This window comes from Myotis nattereri (genome assembly GCF_964212035.1).
Source record: "Myotis nattereri genome assembly, chromosome: 2".
NCBI classification, from domain to species: Eukaryota; Metazoa; Chordata; class Mammalia; order Chiroptera; family Vespertilionidae; genus Myotis; species Myotis nattereri.
Window position 1 is genome coordinate 26,095,988 of NC_138076.1, and position 12,067 is coordinate 26,108,054.

The following is a 12,067-nucleotide window of genomic DNA, read 5'->3' on the forward strand; positions in this document are numbered from 1 at the left end:
AAGCCTGGGTTCATGCCTCTGCCAATTAAACAGTCAATATGGGGCAGAAAAGATTACAGACACCCCCTTCACAGCGAGGGCTGCCCTGCCCTCCCCACCAGCCATCTCAGGCCTACACCTGCTCTAGAAGACCAATTCCTTCCCCTGCCTCCCCCACCCCTTCCCAGAAGCTCTGCATCTGCCTGTTCACAAGGTAGGCACGCTGGGATCTCACTGCCCCACCCCCTCCCCGCACCCCCATCTCTTCTGCCTCCAGGGCCACACCGTGATGATTCCCAGGGCCCTGAAGCCCCCTCTGTCACTCTCATTCGCCAATTCCAATCTTTCCCTTCTTCAAGGTGCACACCACCCCTATCTCCTCTGTGATGTTGTCCTTGGATACTCAAGATTGACCATCTTGAAATCTAGAAATGGGAGCTGGATTTTGTTGTTGTTTTTTCATGTATTTTAAATACCTCTTTCTCAAGTGATTTGACTTATGCACATCTTGTCTCCCCGGCCAAGTTGTTTCCTTCTTGGGGCAGGGACCAAATCTCCTACCTCTTTTGAATCCTTCAAAACATGAAGTATCTACTAGGCCAGTGATGGCGAACCTTCTGAGCTCGGCGTGTCAGCATTTTGAAAAACCCTAACTTAACTCTGGTGCCGTGTCACATATAGAAATTTTTTGATATTTGCAACCATAGTAAAACAAAGATTTATATTTTTGATATTTATTTTATATATTTAAATGCCATTTAACAAAGAAAAATCAACCAAAAAAATGAGTTCACGTGTCCCCTCTGACACGCGTGTTATAGGTTCGCCATCACTGGACTAGGCTAAGACCTCCCTTGGTTCAAAATACAGAGCACTTACTGTCCCCAGGCTCCTCAGCAAGATTACCTGTGATGGAGGAAATATTTCAGAAATGAGGATCAATCTATTGGCTTCCCAGAGAAATCAGATTCAAGGTTTAGTCTCTCGGAAAAATGTCTAGTTGTGCCTGCTGATTCAGAAATTCTGTCAAGTACTGTGTGTGTGTGTGTGTGTGTGTGTGTATAAATATATAGTAGTATTTTCCTATATCCAACTATTAGGAAAAATACTATATTATTCCCCAAGAATGAAAGTGTTAGAGGGACATATCTCCCATCTATTCCACCTACCAAACTATCTTCTACAGCACAATAATAGGATTTGGGATGAAAACCTGAGAACTGTGGGTAAACATAGATGCAATATCTATTAATGATACTGCTTGACTGTTCAAAGCCCTGAAGCTAGGAAGTGAAGGAGAATACCGTATTTATAACAGACAGACACACAGACAGAGGGTAAGGGAAACCCGATCTACACTAGGCTGAAGAGGGTCAAACAGTTTCCACAGTTTGTATGACATAATGATGAAATTATAACACTATTACCAGTCTCTGGGCAAGTGTACTAACAATGTCTTTTAATCCTCATCGCAACCGGTGAGGTAGGTATCATTATTATCCCCATTCTAGAGGTGATGGAACTGAGGTCTGGAGAGGTTAACGACTTGCCCAAGTTCTAGTTAGTTAACAGTCAGGAAATCGGTCCTGACTAAAGCCTGTGCCCTTGACCCTGAGGTGTATTCTCGGCAATTTCAAACTTGAGGGTGTCTAGACAGCCCCGACAGATTGTAGGGCCTGGGCTGGCCACATGCCTTTGCCAACCAAACGGTTAATCCATGGCAGAGAAAGGGTCCCGACAGATCCCAGCTCGGACCCCTGAGCCCTGTGTCAAGGCCAAGGCAGGCCCCTAAAAAAGAATCAGCTTGTCCCAGACCAGTGATGGCGAACCTTTTGAGCTCGGCGTGTCAGCATTTTGAAAAACCCTAACTTAACTCTGGTGCGGTGTCACACATAGAAACTTTTTGATATTTGCAACCATAGTAAAACAAAGGCTTATATTTTTGATATTTATTTTATATATTTCAATGCCATTTAACAAAGAAAAATCAACCAAAAAAATGAGTTCGCGTGTCCCCTCTGACACGCGTGTCATAGGTTCGCCATCACTAGCCTAGACCTTCCTTTCGCTGATGATAAAATTGATGGCAGAAATAATGTGCCTGACTAAGGTCACCTAGACAATTAGAAATGAAGTTCCATGGCTAAGACTTTTTCACTTTCTCTCTGGTCTTCTCTAGGTATGGAGCAGTCAGGACATGAGCAGGATCCTCCGGGTACCTCACCGGTGAATTGTGGATAATGGTGCCTCTCTCACTGTGCATCACTCAGTGTAAGTCTACAATATATTTACTGAGGTTCTACTTCCAGTCCAGGATCCTGCTAGAGCAAAGGGAGAGACAATCATACATCAGAATATCGGTCCCTGCCCTCGTGATTTGAAAAACAAAGTGACTCAGTTATAGAGAGGTCCCCTGTGCATGCATGCACCCATTGATTCACTCTACACGCATTCCCTGTGCCCCACCCAGGTGCCGGGGAATGTTCCAGCTCTGGAGCAAATGGCCTTCGTTGTAATATGAGAGACATTCTCACCATCTTGCTCTACTGAGCCCATACTCCCCATCTATCTAATTCAATTACCTGCAATTCAATGACCTGTCCCAGGTGCAATCTCCTGGTGATTCCAGGAATGGTCTATCTGATACAATAGGACAGAAAGGGAGTCAAAAGAATACACTACGTCCCTTTTAGAATATGTACCTGAGTAAATAGTAGCCAGGAAAATACCAATGACAATAATAATAGTAATAATAATAATGACACACTAACCAGAGTACCTCTGGGCTGTGATACATCAGAGCCCTCTCTGACTCCCACTGTCCATGAAGAGACTAGAGGACCTCACGGAGGCTGCCCCTGGTGTCCAGAAAACCAGCCCACATGTCCAAGTCCTGCATCACCACCAAGGACCTGTCCCCCTCCCTAGGCACCCCACCATGGCTGCCCATGTGTGTCTTACCCCTTCGTCATCTTGAGTTTCATTTTAATCTAGTTTACCTGTGAGAAAATGGCTTGTGCTTGCATTGTGCGGGGGGGGGGGGGGGGGGGGGAAGGGGAGGGGTAATACATTCTGTTGTGTCCCCAGCCAACAGCTTTGCTGGTTAATCCATGTAATTTCCCTGAAATTCCTTTTATACCAAAATACGTTTTATAAAGCTCTTACTATGTTTTAAGCACTCTACTTAAATTAATTCATTTGGTCCCCCTAATAATCTCATCAGGCAGGTGGTTTTGTCTCCTTTGCACAGATGAGGTGAATGAGTCATAATGAAAGTAAGTAGTTTATCCAAAGTCACAATTAATACATGGTTTGGCCAGCATTTAAATCTGGGGAGTCTGCTTCCACAGTTCTTCTCTTAACCCCGGTGCTGTACTGCCTCACGGGCCAATCACCTTCTAGTGCCCGCACGATTCCTCACAAGTTCAGCTCCGAGAGTTCAGCTCTGGCTGGAGGAGCCCTCCGCCTGTGCTGGGGGGCTGTGCCCACTTTGGGAGGAAGTAAGTTGTGGGGAAGGGAAGGGAATTCCTCCCGGGACTCAAGTTGCCCTCAGGGCTGCCCAGGAAAAGGGAGGTGAACCCGCGGTTACCTGAGTCACCCAGACTATTATTAAACTTGCACTTCCTGAGTGGGGTGATATCAATATAGCAAAAAGGAAGTAGCCCAGGGGGCTCCTGTGTCCCGGGAGGGGGAGGCCGGAGGCACCCTCTAAATGTCAGCGTGCCTGTAACACAGGAGGTTTCAGAAACACAGGCCAGGCAAAGTCCAGTGTCAGGCCGAGGAAGAGAGCACAGGCCCCTCACCTTCGCTGGGGCCTGAGGTGGCCCAAGTTCCCCCAGACGACGCAGGACTTACTTGTTCAAGGTCTTTTTGTGCCACACTCCTTTCTCAAAAGATGAATGGGAACTGAGCTATTATCCATTTCTGTAAACACGATACGGCGGTATCTCTTCCCCAAAGGGTCTTGTTTGGGCAAAATGCAGTTTCTTTGACAAAGTCATTGTCAGAGTCCCCAGAAGAGTCCGGGTCCTTTCCCTGCGGGCCCTGCAGCTGACCAGCAGGCTGAGGACAGCAGGCAGCATTCCCAACAGCAGGATGTGGGCCGTCTGCTCCGCTGTCCGCCTGCCCTCCACATCTGGGTGCTCCTCCGAACTCCTGCCTGCTGCCCCCCGGAGCCCACGGCAGGCCTCCCAGGAAGCGGCTCCAGCCAGCCAGCCAGCCACCGGTGCGGCCCTGCCTGTATCCCACTGACCACAGAGAAGCAAGGGACCCCTGGGGCAGCGTGTGTTTTCATGGGGGCTCTTTCCTCCTCCTTCCCAGAAGTTGTGCCGTTAAAGCTTCATACAGTGCCTCCAGGCGCCCCAAGCAGACGACCATTGGCAAAGGTAAAATGAACAAATTAAAGGTGTCATTGAGGAAACGTTGTGTGAGCAGGAGTCCTGGGTGCCTTATCTCCCAACACAACCGTGAAGCTGGGGGAAACCCATCTGTTCCCTGTGCTCCTCCTGCATCCATCGCCTGCTGCAGGGATGTAGGAAGCCAGAGTGGACCCTGCCGTGGGGAAGACCTGGTGTGAACCCCTGCTCTGCCACTTGATGCTCTGCCTGGCACAAGTTCCCAAACCTCCATGTCCCCTTTGCTAAAATGAGGAAACGACACAGCTTGCTGGGGGTGCTGCGAGGATGACAAGGTGCTGGGCAAGCCCCAGGCTCCCGGGCACCCAACAGGTCTCCCTTCCTCTCGCCCCCATTCATTGCCTGCTCCCTCTGGGCCTCCTGGCCATCGCGTTGCTAAGATTTAGGGGTCAGGAGCGCCTTGAACGAGGCGGTCCCTTCTCTGGCCAAGGCCAAGTCCATGGCATCCCTGCTGTGCCAGCTGGGTCCCCGGGAGGGGCAGCCCCGGGAGGCCCCACCAGCAGAATCCGCTCGGCGGGACCCTCCTCCAAGCGAGGGGGACGTGGCCTCAGCTACAGCCCCGCGCGCCCGGGTCCCCTCCGGGAACGTGTGCGGAGGCTCCGCGCTCCGCCTGCGCCGCTGGCTGCCGGGCCGCCTCCCGGCCCAGCCCCTCGGCCGCGGCAGCCTCCGGGCCAGAGGAATTTTCCTCTGGATTCTGCTGGAAGCCTCCCGGCCGCCCAGAGCGCGTCCCCGCACCCTCCCGAAAGTTGGCGCCGCCGAGCCCGCGGCCAGCGAGGGGCAACCGCGGCCCGAAGCCCACGCGGCGGCCCCCTGCGCACCGAGTCCCCGGCCGACCGGGCCGCGGGCAGGTCGTCACTCACCGCAGGGTCTGGACGGGACCTGCCCTGTCTCGCTGCCATCGTCCGGCGCCCGCGCTGCAATCCGAGCCCGGCTCCCTGCTCCCCCTCCCCCGTTATCTGCTCGGTGGCCCGGGGAGCGCCAGCAAGTTCCGCGGCATCTGGCTAAAAATACAGGCTCCCGGCGCTCGGCTCCGGCTCGGGTGCGGACTCCGCGCCCTCCGCCCGCCCTCCAGCCAGCCAGCCACTAATGGGATCTCTTCATTTTCTCTCCATTATTATGTCAGATGGGAAAGTTAATGGGAAGCGATCTCCGGAGGCAAGGCACCTGCTGCCAAGCCCAGAGGAGGGGGTGCGTGGAGTGTGCGGGCGGGGTGCGGCCCGAGCTGCAGGTGCCGGCCCTGCGCGTCCTGCCGCTGCAGGAGGAAGGCACACACACGTCCAATGGAGGTGAGGAGCTCCAAGCTGCGTGGCGCTCCCTTCCGGCCCTCTGCCACAGGCTGCCCTAGTGAATGGTCCCGGAGCCTGCAAAGACCGCCCGGTGAGCTCAGCACCGTCTGTTTTTGCCCCATCACCAATTTGCATGTTTTGGGCTCTTCCATCGTTTCCTGAGATCCCAGCTAATCAGCCGATTCTAGACTCCACCAGCGGAGACGCGAGATGAAGCTGAGAGGCAGGACGCAGATCTGTTACTATGTCTCCTCCAGCCCTGAAGTCTGCGGTGTTACTGAAATGTCACCCAGGGCGGGAGTGAGCGCCCAGTTTTCTGCTCTGAGACCACCCTCACCATTTCCTGAGGTCATTTCAGGGGCAGATGTCAAAAAGGATGTTGAGATTGGCCAAGTCTTGGGGGTGACAGCCGGAATTATTAACAGCAGACTCCACACTGAGTCATGAGACATGGTCAGCAAAAGCAACGCCGGTTGCCTGGGCCTCTGACAATATCGTTTGTTCAAATCATAGCTGTTATGAGCCTGGTTTCATGTTTTCTTCAATAGCATCTAGACACAATCCCAAATATTCTTTTTCTACCCCTCCTGCCCTGGCTCCTGCCCAGAGGAGAGCTGTATGCTGGTGAGGAATTAACACACTGAGCACCTTAGGTGATGGACATATTGCATTGCCTCATTGAACCCTCACAGACAATGCTAGGATGGTTGCATGGACAGAGAAACCTAGACCAGAGAGGTTAAGAGTTAGGGCCAAGGTCACTAATAAATAGAGGGTCCAACTGACCCAAAGCTGTTCCATGAACAGCACTGCCAAGATACCTAACAACTACGTGGCCAGGGCCAGGAAGAGATCACGTGGAGGGTGTTCCTCAAGGGTAGGGGAAAACTCTGAGTTTTCCAAAGCAAGGTGCCATTCCACAATTAGGAGAAAGTCCCAAATTAGTGGGATAGATGAAGATTAAGGGGAAAGGTGGCCCAAAAAAAGAATGATCTGAAGTGTACAGGGCAACTAACTCCTCCCCAGGGGGATGAGAAAACTGGTGTTTGATGACAGCAGCATCAGAATTCTCCAGGCCCAAGACCCTCAATATCATCAGAGGACGAATTTCCTTTTGGGACAGGCAACCCCTGAGAGGTGGCTGGGAAACGCCCACATTGATGTTCCAAAGGGCAGGGTGTTTGGATGCAGCCCCTCCCCTTGCCATGCACACGTTTTTAAAACACAGGTCATGCTACAGGTCTCTTGCCCCGTGCCTCTCAGATCGACTCAATCTTCTACATCAAGAGCTTCAATTAATAAATTATGGTTACTGGAACAGCCCTGATCATAGCCCAGTGGAATAGCTCAAGGGATTCCAAAGCACTGTTCCAACATTAATATTTAGAGAGGAGAGAGAGAAAATGCCCTACTCAAATGGAAGATGAATAGTATGTACAATACTTTCAAAACACTGATATAATTGACTCACTCAATGAACTGAAAGACTATTATTTTAATAGCTATATTGAGGTATAACTGACATAACATAAACCACATACTTAAAGGTATAATTTGGTAAGTTTTATGTATACCCCATAAAACTATCACTACAATCAAGGTAATGGACCTCCAAAAGTTTCCTCTTGTTCCTTAATAATCCCTCCCTCCTGCCCAGTTGATATACTTCCTTGCCAACACTTGGTATGGTCAGTCTTAATTTAGAGATTTTAATAGATGTATACCAGTATTTCACTGTGGTTTTAATTTGTATTTCATTAAGAACTACTGATGTTGAACATCTTTTCAGGGGCTTACTTACCATCCCTATATGTATTTGTGTGTGTGTGTGTGTGTGTGTGTGTATTGTTTTATGATGTATCTGTTCAAATCTCTTGCCCATTTTTTAATTGTGTTGTTTTCCTAGTACTGAGTTTTAAGAATACCTGTCTTTAAAGATGAACTATCCTGAGATCTTGCAAGAAATGTTTGAAGTTAAATAGCAAAAAATTCCCAGTCTAAAATCAGGACCCAGATCTTATAACTACTTAGCCCAGTGCTCTTTATACTATACATGCTGTGGTATATACCATCGCACACACACACACACAAAAAACCCAGAAGAGATAGCCACAGTGGGCCAGAAGCAGAATACAACCCACAGTACTATGAGAGCAATAGGAAATACGCTGAGGTATTATCAGAGGGCTTGAATACTCAGGACTGCCAAGAATTCTTTCTATTTTTTTCCCTGGTAAAGTCTTTTTAATGGTCTTAATTTTGCAAACTGTCAAGATGACAGTTTTAATTGTGCTTGCTTCATCTTTTTTATCTTTTTTTGATTTTTCATTTACAGTTGACATCCAATATTATATTAGTTTCAGGTGTACAGTGGTTAGACATTTATATACTTTATGAAGTGATCCCCTGATAAGTCTAGTCCCCGCTGGCATCATACATAGTTATTACAATATTATTGCCTACACTCCCTACGCTGTACTTTAAAGAATTTTTTTTGACGTTAGCCATGACTTCATTAGGGTTAAAGCTTTGCAACTTAGACATGCAAAGAGTCCGGCAAAGCCCAAGAGGAGAGGAAAGAAAACAATTACAGACATTTTGCTCAGTAAGGCCTGAGGTTAAAGGGACTCAGATGATAGACACACATAAAGAAGACAAGACTGAAGGATATAGCGCTTAAGATGTAAACTCCTCCAACACTAGAGCCTGGACCCCCAGCATGGGGCTAACTACATGGTGCCCTTTCCCAGGCGTGGTAGCCTGGGCCCCATGATTCCATTATAGGCTTCTCACAGGCAGAGGCAGCTTGTTTCAAACGTTCAGAAGCCCTCCCCCACCCCTCACTTTCCCACCAGCTCCCTGTGTGGTTAGATGGGCAGTGGTGCCAAATCAATGCTTGCTGACTGAAGACGCCATACCCACCGTTTCCATTAGTCATAAGGACACTGCAAGTCATGGGTTAAATTGATGTAGAGAAGATTTAGATTAGACAGAAAGAACTTTCCAGCTGTAAACGATGGGACTTAAAAAGATAACTCATCATTTGATGTGGTATATAGAAGCAGAGAATAAACAAGTTAACTTGTAGGGGTCTCTTTGGGTTCTAGGAATTCAGAAAGATAAGCCATTACTTTTTCCCTCGTTAATGAACTGTTCCTTCTCAGCCCTCCATCCCTGCCACACCCTTAGTCAATAAATAACCATTCTGTCCCTTGCCGGTTTCCTACTGTTCTTCATCCTTCAAGGCTGCACGTTTTATTGAGGGTAGTGAGTGTGCCCAGGAGATCTGCCAGTGAGAGTCACTGAAACTAACGCAAAGGGACAGACAGGGATTGATGGGCTACAGAGAAACTAGGGGTTCTCAGTGAGGCTCTGAACCACTTGTTCCATCCTACAGGTTCATGGTGTCCACAGTTTTTTCCAATCTTGCTAAATATTTTACCAACTCTCTCCACAGTTGACAAGTGAATGCTGGAGGCTTCGTCTTTGGCGTTCTCTGTCCTCCAGGCCACATTAAGCTACATCAGGAAGAGACAGTGCAGGGAGAAAGGGGGAAGAAATTTACTGTGCAACTCATAAAACCCTTGGATAGTGTGGGAGCCTAGGACCCCCTGCTCTGAATTCTCCTGTGAATCTTTAGCTCTTCCAGAAACTTCTTTTTTGCTCGAAAGCTAAAGCAAAGAATCCCAGTTGGGTGGGATTCTCGGATGACTCTGCCTCCCGGGATGATTTAGGGCAGTGGTCGGCAAACTGTGGCTCTCGAGCCACATGCAACTCTTTGGCCCCTTGAGTGTGGCTCTTCCACAAAATACCGACTTCTGCGCATGGGCCACGAAGTTTCAATCGCACTGTACATGCGCGCCCACACGTGGTATTTTGTGGAAGAGCCACACTCAACGGGCCACAGAGCCGCATGTGGCTCACCAGCTGCAGTTTGCTGACCACTGATTTAGGAACAGGCAGCTTCCGGTGGTGGCCAGCCTGCACACAGCTGCCCTCGCTAAAGGAACATCAGAGCTGAGATTCAGGGCAGACCCAGGTTCCAGAGAAGGGCCTCCTGGCCCCTCACACCCTGGGCAGCCACCACTACTCTCCCCTACAGTTCACTGGAGGACAGACGGCCCCTCCTGCTGCCCCTGCTTTAACCCTCTTTGTAATCTACTCAGACTTGGAACTGACATAATCACAAGTGCACTGGGCAGCAGCCTTAAATTACTCGAAGTTAATAAGCCCACTGCAGTTGAGTTGCATGACTTGTGACAAGGGAAATAACTTTTCATTGATTACCTCATCAGTAGAATGAAAATAATTTGGCCCACCTCTCCAGGTATTGTGAGAATAATATGAAAATGCCTAGCACCACTTCTGGCGCATCGTAGGTACTCAATAAATGACAGCAGACACCCTGTTTTCATCCTTTACCTCCCTTCTTTTCAGCCAAAGCATCTGTCAAAGGTTAACACCTCCCCACCCCACCCCCAGATGTATAGGGTGGTACTGATCTTGTTTCTACCCCGGGAAATTAGGGCCTAGTCACTGCTTAGCCAAGGTCAAACGTCCACCTCTGAAAACAGGACCCCAAGAATCCCCAGTGCGCTGCACTGACATAGCAACTAGACCTCCTAGGTTTATAACCCACCATTTTCAATTTCCATTCTTGCTGCAGTGAGAAAACAATTCTCCACTTGCATATACAGAGGGAGCCCTGCTCCCCAGCGGGGAGTCTGACAGCCACTCTTGCAGGAATGCTACCTGTGGTCTGCTAACAAGTGCTGCTGGCTCTCCACCATTCTTCTATCTGTCCCGCCCCTCACCCACAAAGGGAGTGGCCCCAGCTCCTGAAGTCTCTGGGCACAGCCGATAAGGGTGGGTACCAGGAACTCCACCCTTTACCGAGAAGGAAGGCTGGGTTATCGCCACCGAGCCAGCCATTCACCACCCCAGGCGCTTGTAAACCATCAAGAGCATCGCTGCTGGGAAAACGTTATTCCTCTTACAGACACCACAGCCCCCTCCTGCACCAGGCTCCTCTCCAGTTACTTAGGAAGGAACTTTATAGAGTATACACTACAGCTATTCCATTGAGTGGACTAAGAAATCTAGTCTGTCTCCCTTCAGACCTTGTCATTCCTCTTTAGCCTTTGTAGTAGCGAGAGAAGAAAGGGAGAGGGAAAAAGAGAGTCCTGGTTGTTTTTCTGTCTAACTTGTGTGGTGAGCTCCCAGTGGCCAACAAGGGATCCCAAGTGCGGGTCTATTTAGGGAGGTGATCAGAGTCGGGTGTCAGGTCCCACGGCGCTGGCACTGATCTCTATCATGTTCCTTTTAAGAGGGTTGGCCAGCCTGGAGTCTATTTTTAAACCCATGAAAAAGGTGTGACATGGATTCCAGAGAGGGCCAACGTTAAACCTGAGATCACTGCGGGGGAGGTGGGAGAGAGGGAAGCTAAATCTAGGATTTTCTCATCACATACACACAGGGGTTCCCCTTATTTCTGGGACCAGATATTGACTGTCCTTCTAAAAGGATCTCAGGCCCACTCAGACCTGTCCTCAGTGGAATTTGCATCCTTGACTTGGAAAAGGGTTTTGTCCCCTTGGTTAATTTTTCAGTATTGAGATTTTTTTAAATATATATACCCCCTCTCCCACTGTGAAAAATCAATGTGCTTTTTAAACATATCTCTTCTTTTCCCTTCTTCTGATTTTCAAATCACATGCTCTGGATCCATCTGCATCCCCCTCCACACCAATATCCCCCCAACACTGCAGAGCCCATAGCCAAGACTTTCCCAATGGGAGGGGCCAAGCAAGGCCTGCACTCCCAGCGGTCTCTGTGCCCAGGCACCCTGTCCCTGGGCTGGAGAGAAGGGTGGAGAATGGCAAGTCAGCAGGGGACAGGATTATTTTCCCAATAGTGAGAAAATAGTGAGAAGCAAACAGGCATCCAGACGCCACTGTTTCTGATCAAATAACCAGATGAAGAGAACAGAATGTTTTATGTACAATAACAAATTTCAGCTTCAGTATCCATTTCTCTTTTTGAATAAGAAGTGGAACCAGAATTCCTAGAGAAGTAAATGCCTTGAGAACAAGCAAATGCTTTTTGTTGAGCAGTTCTGGGGCCACCCAGGACTACCTGGGCAGGGAACGAAGTGCCTTCTCACAGTCACTCATCTTGGAATCCCATGCCCAGCACAGAGAAACGCCCTCACTGCGTGCCTCTTGAGTTGGAGGATAGGATTCTGCTCCCCAAGTCAACCAAACGCAGCTCCAGCCAGGCCGAGTCCAGACAACACAGGTGGGTGATGGCATGATGCTGACCACCCGCCAGAGGCCCAATCAATGTCAGCTGAATTGGAATCCAATTCTGATTTTAAAATGAATCACA